A 14,016-nucleotide genomic window follows, 5' to 3' on the forward strand; every position below is an offset into this window, starting at 1 on the left:
AATCGAAATCCTAAACTCGAAGGCCGAAAACCAGCAGTCTTTTTTTGAAAATCCAAAACTCAACAATCATACGGTATTAAAACCAATAACACGAAATAGAAAACTTAAACAAATCTAAATCTACTCAATTTTTCTTTAGTGTAAAATCGCTTACCGAGACGAATCCTGATATCGTACCGTTGGTTGCAAATAATCGTATCGCCATTTACCGACCTTTGGGTAGAAACAGCCAAGAACAGCTTTGATGCATCCTGAGTGTGATCAAAGAGAGAATCGATTTGTAAAATTACTCATGTTATGACTTCCTACCATGTAAATTATGATTGCTAAAAATCTAAACTCACCAAAGATCAGCAACGTAGCTATCACCAGCAAAATTAAGATCCCAATTCCGTCGAAAAAAGCACCCAACCGACTTGCCAACCGTGCTCGGTGGTTAGCGGCATCGTTGCCAGCATCATCAGCAGTGGCGATGATTATTTTGCAATTTCCATCGTTGGATGCTCCAGGTGCTGATGAATCTGCGGTTGTCACCGTCACTGCCGCCAGTCCGAGTATGCAAGCGCACTTACAGGAAAAATCCGAACACACACAACGTGCTCCCGGTTTAATTAAAAACTTCCGCTCGATCCGGACAGCCTGTTGCGACTTTCGAACCGTGCTGGAGTCTGTTGATGCCTGAATTTTCATTTTACTACGCTGCTGCTTTCCCAGACGGGCGAACGCTGTGGATGGAAAGACAAGTTTTGTTTTTTTTTTTGCTCTTTGGGCGAAAGCAAACAGCAAGGTCGGTAAATTGGACGAGCGCGAAATGTCGTTGTAATTTCGAAAAATGTCAAAATCATTCGAAATTTTTTTTCCACCAATTTGCTTTTCACGTTGGTTGAAAACTGTTTACGTTGGTAACGCTTTTATACTTGACGTATACCGCCTACTGTTTCATCCAATTTAACAGTCAGTTCGTGTTTTTTTGTGCTTGTTGGGATGTTTTTAAAATTAAAAATTATCATATTATCAAAACTTTGTTTGTCAAATCACTTTTATCAAATAAAAATGCATCAGATTTCTTATAAGCTTATTCTTATGATTCGATCTCATATAGCTCAAATTTTTCAAATGAGACACTTTTCACTAAAGATGTACCCCTACAGCCCTGAAATGCCTACATTGTCAAAATTTTCAATTACCACTCGCTACAGCGAATCTGCCAGAATGAATGGCAAAATTGTCAATCACAATCCCACCTGAAAGAGTGCAATATTCCGGAGTGACGAAAATTATAATTAAAATCATATTTGTCATGCCACGTACACACGTACGGACCGACGAAACCGAGAACTCATTAAACAGTAATTGCATACAAAACCACAGACCCCCGATTTTATTCTATCCTCCATCCAATCGATCGTCCTGGGCGCTACTTTTCGGGAAATAATGCGAGAGTGTTTACCACGTAATTTACCTTTCCCAATCGCAATTGTCAGTGGCGCTTCCCGCAGGAAAGCGTGTTTACCGAAGCAGATTGCATGGTTACGGCCGCTAGCTGCGAACCTACCTTGACACTCGAGCTGCTTCTGATGTTTCGAAACCGCTCCGGCATCGATCGGAAAATTTATCCGGACGGTTTGAAGCTGCTGTGGTTGGAGCCAAATACGGCGTCCATATCCGTACCGTTTGGGGTCCCCGACAACGATCGAGCTCAGTAGCGACAAACAGTTTACGTCAATATTTACTAGCACTAACTCGCTATGAGACTGTCTGTTGGGGTTCATGTTCATCAGTGCCAGCTCGAGAACAATTTTGTTGTGAGCTTTTCGCCACCGAAAGTTTTCCGACTTCCGGCGTGGCCGACGTTGAACCTCCGGATGACCGTGCGGGAACGATTGTAACGAAGTTGAATCGTTACCATTCCGCGGCTGTACCAATGGTCCCTGGAAGCTGGAAACGACATTTACGATTTTATCACTAACGCCGGTGGCTGCCGGTTTGTCCGGATCTGGAAGCACAATCTGACTGAAGGAGTATGCCAACTGGATGCTGTACCTGTAAACTGGAAAAGTGGAAATGGGTTTTGAACTTAATTATAACGTTATCGATTAATTTGCAAGCTGTGGAAGCTTCTAATTACTTCTTCGATTGATGAAGTTGTGATAGAGCAGATTTTAAATATCAGTAAAACACGATTGGAACCGCATGCAATTTGCTTGTTGTTTTATATTGGTAGTGTTGGCCATCGCTAATTCACTAATTCGCTAACCGATACAATTTGCTCGGTAATCGTGGAAATTTCGCTAATCACTAATCGCAAACTGCAAATTAACAGTCACTGTTTATTTTTGAAAATTTCGCAAGAACTTGTATTGTAATCTATCACTGTACAAATTATTACTAATTTGTATATATAACACGACTTTTCTTAATTTAACTAAGATCAAAATCTATTATAATGGATAAAATGCTTTACAGTTTATTAATTTTAAAATGAACAGCGGCGCTTCATTTGGAATTATGGACCAGCAACAATTCGGCTAGTTTGAATAAATTATAAAGTATAACAAGCGTTTCTCGATTGGTCGGTAAGTGAATTAGCGAATTAGCCGTGCCCAACACTGCATATTGGCAATTATTATTTAAGCAACTGTTTTACTATTTGTAACAACCCAAATCATAACTGATATTCACTTAATTTTCACATGAATTTCTTAAGTACATAGAGTCGAATTATTGTACGGTAGATAAGAATCAGTGATGTATTCGACCCCAAAGAGACTGAATGTCATCCAAAATTGACATTGTATAAATCCACTTGATTCACACATAGAATTTTGGATGGAACATAATTTAACTACTGTATTACGATGTCCGAAAATTAATAGCCTCAGCTCCAAAGTAATAACCGGATTCCACTCCTCGGGAACCGCAAATCATATATCAGTGTACGAAAATTATCGTAAATATCTTTTAACAAATTCGAAATCGTAAATAAAACCCAATAACACAATTTGCACCTTTTGATATTCAATCTCGTTTATTGATAGTAACTGACTGACATAGGATTTTAGGCACAGAATTGAATATCAGCAGAAAGCCAAACGGATATCTCGTATATAGGGTAAAGAACCGGTTTTAAGCAGTCTAAGCGGGTCACTGATGTTTTACCTTATTGCAAGCGATGGGTTGACTAAGTGGGGGATATCAGCATACCAATCTTCTTACTATCTTTAGTTCTTCAAGCTGTTACCATTGGAAGACACTATTGTTGTGCTAAACTTTTGATTTTCCGCTTTAAAAGTTGGAGCGGGGGAACTAATTTTGATCAGACCGAACATATTTTCACTCTCAAGGTGCTTTTTTAAGCAATCCTGAAATCTGAACTTTTTTACGTCCCCGTAAGAAATCCCCCGAACTTTTCCCCCTATTCAGTAAGTTCGCGTTCCTATCCGCGACCTACTAATCGGCATCTGATGCATAATCGGCATAGCGTATCGGCATAGATGCGTGAAATGCCATCTGTAGAAATTGTTTATCGGGGCATACACTCACCGCACCGTTCGGCAAACGGTATTCGTCGTCTCTTTTATTTTCTGGTGTTCTTATGGGAAACTGCGAGTTTGACGTCTCACTCGCTGTTCATAAGGATGGTGGGAGAACAAAAGAGGTAAACATAGCAGTACGCACGGTCCGACTCAGAACAGTGTTGTCAAAGCAAATAACATTGAAACACATCGTTGCTTCATTAAATCGCTGAGAAAATCTTCGAAAATTATTGAAAAAGCTGTCTTTTCTGTAGTTTTTAATAAAAAAAATTAATTATGAACATACATTTCTCTTGAAAGTATTGAACCACGTTTTCACCATTGGAGGTGTCAGTTAATTTCAAACCTATAATTCTTATTTCCAGAACCGAAATAGTGTCTTGGCAACACGATAGTTCATCAGTTATGCTGCAGCTGCTGCTACTGGTGAACAGGTTCCGTCAATTCAGAATTTGTTTTCAGTTTTGTTATAAAATAATAAAACTTTCGGCTAATGACAAAGCTTTAGATAATAGAAAAAAAGATAGTGAATAATATGGTATGTGACAATTGAGTGCTTGACTTTTAGTGTGGTTGTAATCAGTGCTGAAAAATGTGATGGATTCGTTAGTAGCGGGATGGCGATTGCCTTCAGCAGCTGAGAAATTTACGTTTTTGGACAACAATTTTTAATTCATCATATTTCTTGTCGGAAACCCAGTAAATTGTGTTTGTGTGAATCAAATGTATGGTTAAGTGATTTGTGAAGATGATCCTATCAAAAGATTTTGAAAATATGAATAAAAAGTGCATTTTCGGCTCATTTATTTTCAACTGATTAAAATAGGTGACACTGCTTAACTCGTTCCTTACCCTAAATACCTATATAAATAAAACGTTGACTATTATACATCGCCTCCAAAACGGTACATGTCCCAGGTAATCAATAATCATTAAAGGGAAACTAGCAGTCATTAACTTTTCGCCGGAAAGTCCAATTTTGGAAGCAGTTTTTGAGCCCAAAAGCGAGATTTTGTTTATAAAAATGTAAATACTGCATTTCTTGCCTGTCTGAACACAGCTAATATATTTTCATAAACAAAAAAACTGCCAGAAACGATGATGACTAATTTCACTTTAATATAAGCATCAAATCAACCGCTTATGGGTAAATCTGGCATTTTATACTGCACGTTATTGTATATTAGCTTTTTGACTGAATAGGCATTGTAATTTGGCATCCAAAATTCTATTCAAAGTCTTCGTGTCAGCAATTAGCTATAAGCACTGTAAGAAGATTGGCAGTAAAGTAGCCGTATATTTTGCCAAAATCGCATTTAAGGTGGCTTGCTTTTGAATAGCATTGGTGATGCTTATTGCTTATTTCGGATAGGCTAGTATTGTGTATCGTATATGATTGTGTTAGATATATCTCATTACGTATCAGTACATCCCATTTTTCAGCTAGTTGGTTAAATGGGTAAGCTAATGGTCAAAAATGTCTAAAAAAGTGGACCCCTCGTTCGCCAAGGGGCCTAACAGTTTCAAAAAAAGTTGAATTTTGAGCAAATCTTGATATCTATATCATGTGATATTTCATAAATTTGCCATGAAACAACTAACAAATGGCCCGGTTTTGTAAAGAAGAAGAACAGGGCTTTCAAATGAAGTAAAAAAATTTTCGGCGGCCATCTTGGATTTGATCGCCATATTGGATTTTATCAAAAAATGGCCGTTTTCACCAAGAGCCCCCCAACCGATTTTCATTTTAAGGCCACCACTGGAGAACTGAGAAAAAATGCAAAAAGAAACATTCATAAAATTAAGTGTACAATGGCATTAACTGAATAAAATAATCAGTTATTTGTAGCAAGGTTCACAATTTTCATAAAAATATTGTGATATTTCCAAAATTTGCTGTGAAACAAACTACAAACGACACGGTTTTGTAAAGAGGAGAGATAGGGCTTATAAACTAAATGAAAAAAAAATTGGCGGCCATCTTGGATTTGGCCGCCATGTTGGATTTGATCAAAAATCGCTTTTTTCGCCATGATCCTCCCAAACGATTTTAGTTTCAAGACCACCATCGGAAAGCTGGAAAAAATGCTATAAAAAACATTCTTCAGGTTAAGTGTGCAATGGCATTAACTAACTAAAGCAATTAATTTTCTGTAGCCAGATATTCCATTATATGAGCGTTGTAAACCTTGATACAGATAATTAATTGTTTCGTTTATTTAATGCCACTACATATGTAAATTGATGAATGTTCCTTATAGCATTTTTTCTCAGCTTTCCGATGGTGGTCTTGAAACTAAAATCAATTGGGGGAATCATGACGAAAACGGCGATTTATTGAAAAAATCTAACATGGCGGCCAAATCTAAGATGGCCGCCGATGTTTTTTTCACTTCGTGTATAAGCCCAATCTCTCCACTGTACAAAACCGTGTCGTTTGTAGTTCGTTTTATAGCAAACTAGCTGACCCGACAAACTTCGTTTTGCCACAAATTAAACTGTGTTGTACATAAATCGTGAATCTCGGATGACCTTTGTCACAATCTTGAGTTTTGCAAGTTTCTGGGGAGTTCATGGGTGTTTTAATATACAAATTTTCCTCACGGTAAAGTAGAAAACAACTCCCCCCATTGCTTAGCCTGATAAAATAAAGCGGATAGCATTTAAATATTCGCCAATCACTACTGATCATTTCGCCGAATACCATTTTGCGAAACACCAATTCTCGGTTGACCATAACGTGGAACATAGAGCTTCGCAGAATACCATTTCGCGAAAAACCTTACGCGGGATGTACCATTTCACGGAAAATCTTTTCGTAGAACGTACCATTTCGCAGGGGTGACCCAACAGAAGGAAAGTAATAGAGGTCAGTAGATCTAGGAAAATAAATAAACCTAGATAGAGGTGATCTCTACGGGGGGCTGCCCCCACAGTGGCCTGCGCTTCCGACGGCAGGTTGCCGGTTGCGGTCTGGTTATTGATTCATGTTTTATGAAAGAGTCTAAAATTTCTCGAGCTCGATAAGTTTTTGAGTTACGCAAAATTTGTATGAGAGTCCTTATCCCCCTACCACAGGGGTGAGGGGTCTCCAACCATCATTAAAAAAATGCTTGCCTCCAAAACCCCCCACATGCCAGATTTGGTTCCATTTGCTTGATTACTTCTCGAGTTATGAGGAAATTTGTATTTCATTTGTATAGCAGCCCACCCTCCTGAAGCGGGGAGAGGTTTCAATTCACCATAAAAAAAATTCTTGACTCCAAAAACACCCACATGTATTTACACTATTTTGTTCCATTTGCTTGATTAGTTCTCGAGTTATGTAGAAATTTGTGTTTCATTTATATGGGAGCCCTCACTCTTAGTGGCGGGAGGGGTCTCTAACCATCATAAGAACCTTTCCTTGCCCCAAAAATCCCTATATGCAAATTTTCACGCCGATCGGTTCAGTTGTTTTCGATTCTGTAAGGAACACAGAGCAGACAGAAATCCATTTATATAGGCATAGATTTGTATGGGAGCCCCCCCCTCTTAGTGGAGGGAGAGGTCTTTTGCCATCGAGAGAACCTTTCCTAGTCCCAAATCCCCTACATGCAAATTTTCACGCCGATCGGTTCAGTAGTTTTCGATTCTATAAGGAATATACGGACAGACAGACAGACAGAAATCCATTTTTCTAGGTTTAGATTAGAGGATTTGCCTGGAATGTGTAAAGTGTGTTAATGACACATTATTTGGGTAGTTGCCGGTAGCGTGTAACTGGCACAGAGAGAAAGTGTCGGAGTCGGTAAACAACTTCCCGCGTAAATAAGATTAGTGCTCAGTTTGTGTCAGATGGTGAACCACAGGATATCACATTGGCGATCTTTTGGCACAATTGACCCTTCGGTGTGATTTTAGAGACAAAATCTGTGGTAATAAATATGATACATATTTTGTAACGTAATGTATTGGTTATTCGGGGGGAATTCCGAATGCAACATGGTGATTTGCTTCGGCTGGAGTTTGTTTTGCGAGTTGTTCGCACTGGTTTGTTTTTAGGCTGAGCTTGTTTTGGCATTTGGTTGGGGCATTTGTCACTGAGCGTGTTGTATTCTTCGAACTTCGAACGTTTTACATGAAAGAGGTGGATGGTATTCAGTAGGTTCGCGTAGGTGCATCGTGGGCCATCATTGAATTCAGTAAATCTAGACATAAGATTGCGAAGTTTCTACCATTTTTACTGCGTCTTTCGGTAATAACTTCGGATTCCGTTTGAGCTACCACTTTCGAAGTTTTAGGATCCGGAGTTCAGCTCCTAATCTAATTTTGTTCTCTTAACGTAATTGATTGTCTTACAAATACTGAGTTTTGTGTGAACTTGCTAACTGCGGTAGTTTGCTGGTTAAGCAGCTCGCAAAATGCCCTGTTTGCAGCCGCAATCCTGCTCTTTGCTTCATAAGTCAACAGCGTACCAAGCAAAAACAAATTTTTCGATCGGATCAAATATATCTCCATCTAACACTGCCGCAGCACCAACACCTGAGGGGCTATCACGTTCCTATATACTGCGTTTTAGCAGACCTTACGACTTGACCGTGAACCTATCATGGTATTAACAAGTTTTATTGGAAGACCATGTTCAAGCATAATTTTCCATAACCCGCTTTATTGATTCGTACGCTGCCTTGAAGTCAATAAACATATGAAAGACCTGCAAGTTGAATTCCCGCAATTTGTTGCAAGGTAAATGTTTGATTCGTGTAGTGATCCTTACGAAAATTCATTGGTTATTATTAACAAAAGATCCCTGTAAAGACCTCAGTATGTGGAACAAGATGCGGGAGAGCTTGATAATTGCTGCTGTCGAATCGATGGCCCTTCTTGAAGATTGGGCACCTACCAATCTTTCATTCAGTCCGCCGGTAGTTCTCTATCTAACTCGGTCCGTACCCACAGTATGATCAAATTCGGCAGGAATACCGTCCTTTCTTCTCTTCTCTCCTTATCAATTGTTCCGTATTCATCGCCGCTTAACAGCACATCGATATGTTTCCAACGTCGGGTCAACTCCGATTTCTCGGTAATAAGGTTTCCTTTCCTGATGTTGAACTACATGACAGGAGTGGGTCCGGTATGGTTCCTGATTTTGTTGATCGTTTCATGGAAGCTTCTCGTACCGCGTCTTGTGAACCAATTTTCCCTACTTAGGTGTCCATGTCCGTTGGTCCGGCAGAATAAAAAGATTTCTCCTGTCGCCAGGACAGGTTCCCGTTTACAGTCCGGATGTCGTCATGCGTCGCCATGAGCCTCTGGGTCTGCCTCCTCTACGCTGTCCTTGCGGATTCCAGTCGAGTGCATCTCTGCAGATCTCGTTCGCTCCTTTTCTCAAGGTGTGTCCGATCCACTTTCACCTACGTTCCTACGTTCGATGGAGTTCCTCATTGGTTATCCAGTTGTCAGGCCACCAGGCACGTACAGCAATACGGATTTAACGATTAAGTTGAAAGGTCGTGTTTTCGTATGTAGAGTAAGCGCCGTATATTTCGCAGGGACACAAACGCATTCCTGGCCTTCCTGATCCATGTGGCCGTATCAGTTTTGGTACCTCTATCGGACGTTGCCTAGCTACCAAGATACTGAAAGGCTTTCATTTGCTCAACCTCTCGTCCCGCTACTGTGAAGTTGATAGGATTGTCTGTCGCAGATCACTAGCTATCGTAGACTTAGTATTTGCGACATTGACTGTGGGACCTACCACCTGGGAACTCTAAGAGAGGTCATCTAACTTGCTCTGCATATCGATGCAGTGTTGTGTGAACAAGACAATGTCGTCGGTTAGGTCAAGGTCATTAACCTGCGTAAGCGTTAGATTCGATTCCAAGCCAACCCTCGTTTTGGTCAATCGCTCCAACTAATATCTCGAGTGATTGGAAAAACGTTAGTCCGGATGCAACACAGGTTGTGCCGTGTCAGACAATCACAGATTTGCACAATCTGATGCAGCAGTTTAACCAAGGACCCAAAATTTCGAATTCGATCAATCAGAACTTGGTCTGAATATTTTTACTTTATTTCATAGGTGCTAAATAAAATTCAAAAAGAAAGAAAGAAAAAGACGTTGTTAATAAAAATTTAATTAATTTACACGCATTCCAGTTTGACCAAATTTTGATTGTAACACCCCTTTTACCCATGCAAAAAAACAAGTGTACATACTTGAAATGTGATTAATATTCAAAAATGAGGTTACATTTGTATACAATTCGTTGAGCTTTTGCAGTGAACTGCAGTAAATATTTGATTATCGGGATAAAATCAATTTCTTGCTGATATCATTATAGGTTCATTATTTACAATCGACCGTTAAATCATCAACGATTAGTAAACTATATTCCCTAGTATCGAGCAATATGTATTTGTGATACTACCAGTCCCAATCAATATTTTCATACATATTCATAGCTAAAATCAACAGATTGCGGATCAAATCGAAGCAATAATGGAACCACCAATTCCGCTAGTTACAGTTCCCGCATACACTATGTGATCCGATTTATAAACGCTCACCTGCATTCACAGCAACCGGAGCCTCTAGACACATCCCGGCTTTGCATCCCGTCAATCTGACCACCGGGCTGCCATAGAATTGGCTAACGCTTTGCACTCTAAGCCTTTTGCCGCCGCTGCTGCCCAAATCCGGACAAATTAAATGACGATTCTGATTGCTGAATGATTTATGAAGTTCATCCGCACCACCGCCGCCGGTCGTCGCGTACAGTGCGGCAGATCCGGTGCTTCTGCTGCTGTCCTGTTTCGAGGCGAACTCTAATTCATCACCTAAACCGGCATCGTTTGTTATCAGCGTAGTTAGTGCCTGCTGCCGGGCTAGCAACGGTTGCAGCTTATCTAATTTTCCAATCCTTCGGTTTTCTCTTTCATGAAAGTTAACCCAATTTCGTGCCGCATTTTGTTCTACCGCATTGCGTTCTTCCGGCAAAGCTCGTGACCGTTCCGGAAGGAATTCTGTTAAAGATCCATCTGGATCAATTAGCATTAACTCGGCGCGATTTAATCCCTCCGAACGGTCGTTTGACGAGCAGTTTCGAAACCGATGATGACTGGGGTTCTCTTCGACTATCGGGAAATTTCGGCTTGCGGTTTCGTTTGCAAATTGTGGCCTATTCTGGCCATGTGAAGAGGATTTTGCGGTGGCTTCTAGCCGGATGTAGCTGACTTCGTTCGTTAAAGTACTGGACGAACTGGTTAGTCTGAAAGAAAAAAATGGCCAAGGACCAGTTTACATTATCTGATTTAGCGGCTTTTGGGCCATCATAATTAATAATTTAGATAATGTTGAAGGACTTGCTTGAAGGAAATTAAATATTACTTGGACTATCGAATTTGCTAATTATGCTGTCAAAAGGTCTAAGGCGTATTAAAAATGTTATGGTAAAGCTTAATTTTTAGAAAGTGACATTAATGAGAATACTGATTGAACAATAACGTGTAGAATAAAAGACGTATTTTGTTACTTGTTATCATTCATCGCGTTTAATCTGTCTTAAAATATCGCTCAATGAAAATTAATTAAAATTGATTTGCATCGAATTGATAAGCCAAACAAAGAAAAAGATTGTGAGTAATTGTAGCTCGAAGAGCACGACCGAAGCGTGAAAAGGATAAATTAATCAACATCTGCCACCATTCAGTGTGTAATCATAAATTACAAACCTCGTTGAGCCGACGATGACCGCGCCATTGTGTCGCTGGGCTGCATCTGACAGCTGCCTAACGATGCTTATGGTTGAAGGATACTCCATCGCAATGAGTGGCTCTCGTACTCTGTACAAAGTGTACCTGCAAAGGCAACGGTCGAAGAAGGTAAGTAATTGTAGGAGCAACACTTTCTTTTGCATGTCGACAGAATCAAATTCAGTTTCCATTTCCGTTCCCATTTCCCGCTACTTTACTCAAGCTCTATACACCTACTAAGAAATATTTGTTTTTAAGGTTTTTTTTAAATTCAATTATGCTTACTTCTTCAGCTGCATCGCACCAACAGTGTCATTCGAAAATTCCTTAAATTTTTCCATTGTTTGTTCTTCATTTTTCTTGAAGTCAATTCCTGCTAAGTTTGGCTTCCAGCATGACACAGGCGGTTGGTTTTCACCATTTGTACTCTGTTGATCCGTATTCTGCTGATTATTGTCTCCGGCAGCAGTATCGGGAAAATTGCCAAAATTTTCCAGATGGTCGTAAAAAACCGGAATGTTGCGACCAACGAAAAAATGTTGCTGCTGGTAATGGCGATACGCATTGTTTCCGCTTATGGCTGCCACCGCTAATGGACGTGGCGGTTTCCCTACGCGAACGCGACGATGGATCTTGACCGGTGGCGCCAACAGCGCTCGACGATTCTGATCAATTGTGGAACGTAAATTGTCATCCCCATAGCCGCCGTCGATACCGTCACCGTTCGGATTCGTTTGGCGTCTGGCATAATCGGGGTAGTGGTTATAGTAGTAAAAATAGTAGTCATCAGATCTGCCTTGTCGCGAAGCTTTGGGATGCTGTGCTCCGTACGGTTGATGGATTCCCGGTTCGGTGCGTAGAATTCGTAATAGGTTTCGCCATCGGGGCATAAAATGTTGATGAGCACCAGCAGTTATGGCGGGTGCCATCGAATTTGAGCTAATGCGAGCAAAGTGCCGCTGTTGGAATGTATTGATTTTTGAACGAAATGGTTGGTCTGAAAGTTTGTAGAATGATGCATTAAAATGGTGTTTTCATTTTGATGGATTGTGTTCATCTTATGCGTACAGAAATTAGTATGTCACAAACACTCGCCGGTAAATCATGTGAATGAACGTGAAATGGAAAAAAGGAACTTTGTTACTAGGACCTCAAATTTATAAGTATCTACTTCAATTTAAAATTGCAATGTGGACGCTTCTATGGTGTATGTAAAACGGTCTCACATCACAATCTCCTTTGTTACGCTAATGAAAATTAGACATTAGAAATTATAAATCCTCGAAGTTAAAGCTACCTGCTTGGTCTGAACCTCATGAAGAGTGTCAAAATTTAGTAGTATTAACATTAATTTAACAACAAAGTAAGTTAGTGGTTGCACACGTGACTCGTTCTGTAATAAAACTTCGCGCTGATAGCCTGAAGACAATAAAAATTTCAAACTAACTTAATACGCATAAACAATCAACAATAGAGGCATTTTCCTCTTTCACTCTCTCACACAAAAGTTATGAAAATATTTGCAATATATTGACCAACGGAAATCACTGACGAACTGGCATGACACTGGCATTCCATTTTTTTTATTGCACAAGAACTCGCAAGCAAGCGATCACTTGCTTGCAAGCGAGCGATCGCTTGAAAAAAGCAAAAAAGCCAAGGAAGACAAGGAATGGAAGATAGATATATGCAAAATTCAGTTTGTTTTAGTGGAAACATGTATAAACATCAAAAATATCCAGGACATTCTTTGATTTGACCATAATCTATGTTCATTCACTGTGTGCTGCTAGCCTTCTAGTGTGTTTTTATTTTTAATTTTCCGACGAAATAAAATCGACCCAAACTTATCCAATTCCAAATTTTACATTGATGCATCATCACCGGTACTGGGTGATTCGCGAGGTATTGTTTGTAATTCATACCTTTGACGATTTGATGCACCACTATCCTTTACATCTTCGCTGTGACTTCGCTGACTGTTCAAAGGCACAGATGGTTAAAAATATTGGACAGCAAAGCCTTAGGTTATAAGCCTTAGCCTTTGAGACTTGACTTATTTGGAAACGGCTGGCTAATGCGCATAATAAACCCCATAGTGGTTCTCAGCCTCTTATCCAACTAATCTTATCCCTACCTCCTCGTGGTACCAGCCGGAATACCAGCCTTAGTGGAACGCCGGTGGTAACCCCGACGAAAACTAAGGTCGTATACTGACAGGGAAGGGGAAATCATCGTCCTTGTATGTGGGACGCAAAACAATATTGTCACGATGGTCCTCAGGCGACACGAGGGCTTGGTTCAGGCCTCACAAGCCATCCGTAAAACATACCAGTACAGGAAACAAATAATGTAAATAGGTACCGGAACAATCGGCATAGATAAATGTAACGAAAAAGGACTAACGATTCGAAGCTTGGAACATGGAACTGCAAGTTTCCCAATTTTCTGGAAAGTACCCGCATTCTTTCCGACTTATTGAGGGCCCGCAAGTTCGACACTGTAGCGCTGCAGGAGTTATGCTGGAAGGGGTCTACGGTACATTCGTATTGAAATGGATGGACCATTTACCAGAGATGCGGCAGTACACACGAGCTGGGTACAGCTTTTATCGTGCCACACCCAGGAAGTGGGTCCAGTCCATACTTAGATATGGCGGACCGGTGTGGTCATCGGCGTTAGGAACCGAAAGCTACCTAGGCAAGCTAGAAAGTACCTATCGTCTCATGTGCTTGGGAGTGGC

This window comes from Sabethes cyaneus, chromosome 1 (genome assembly GCF_943734655.1).
Source record: "Sabethes cyaneus chromosome 1, idSabCyanKW18_F2, whole genome shotgun sequence".
NCBI lineage: Eukaryota > Metazoa > Arthropoda > Insecta > Diptera > Culicidae > Sabethes > Sabethes cyaneus.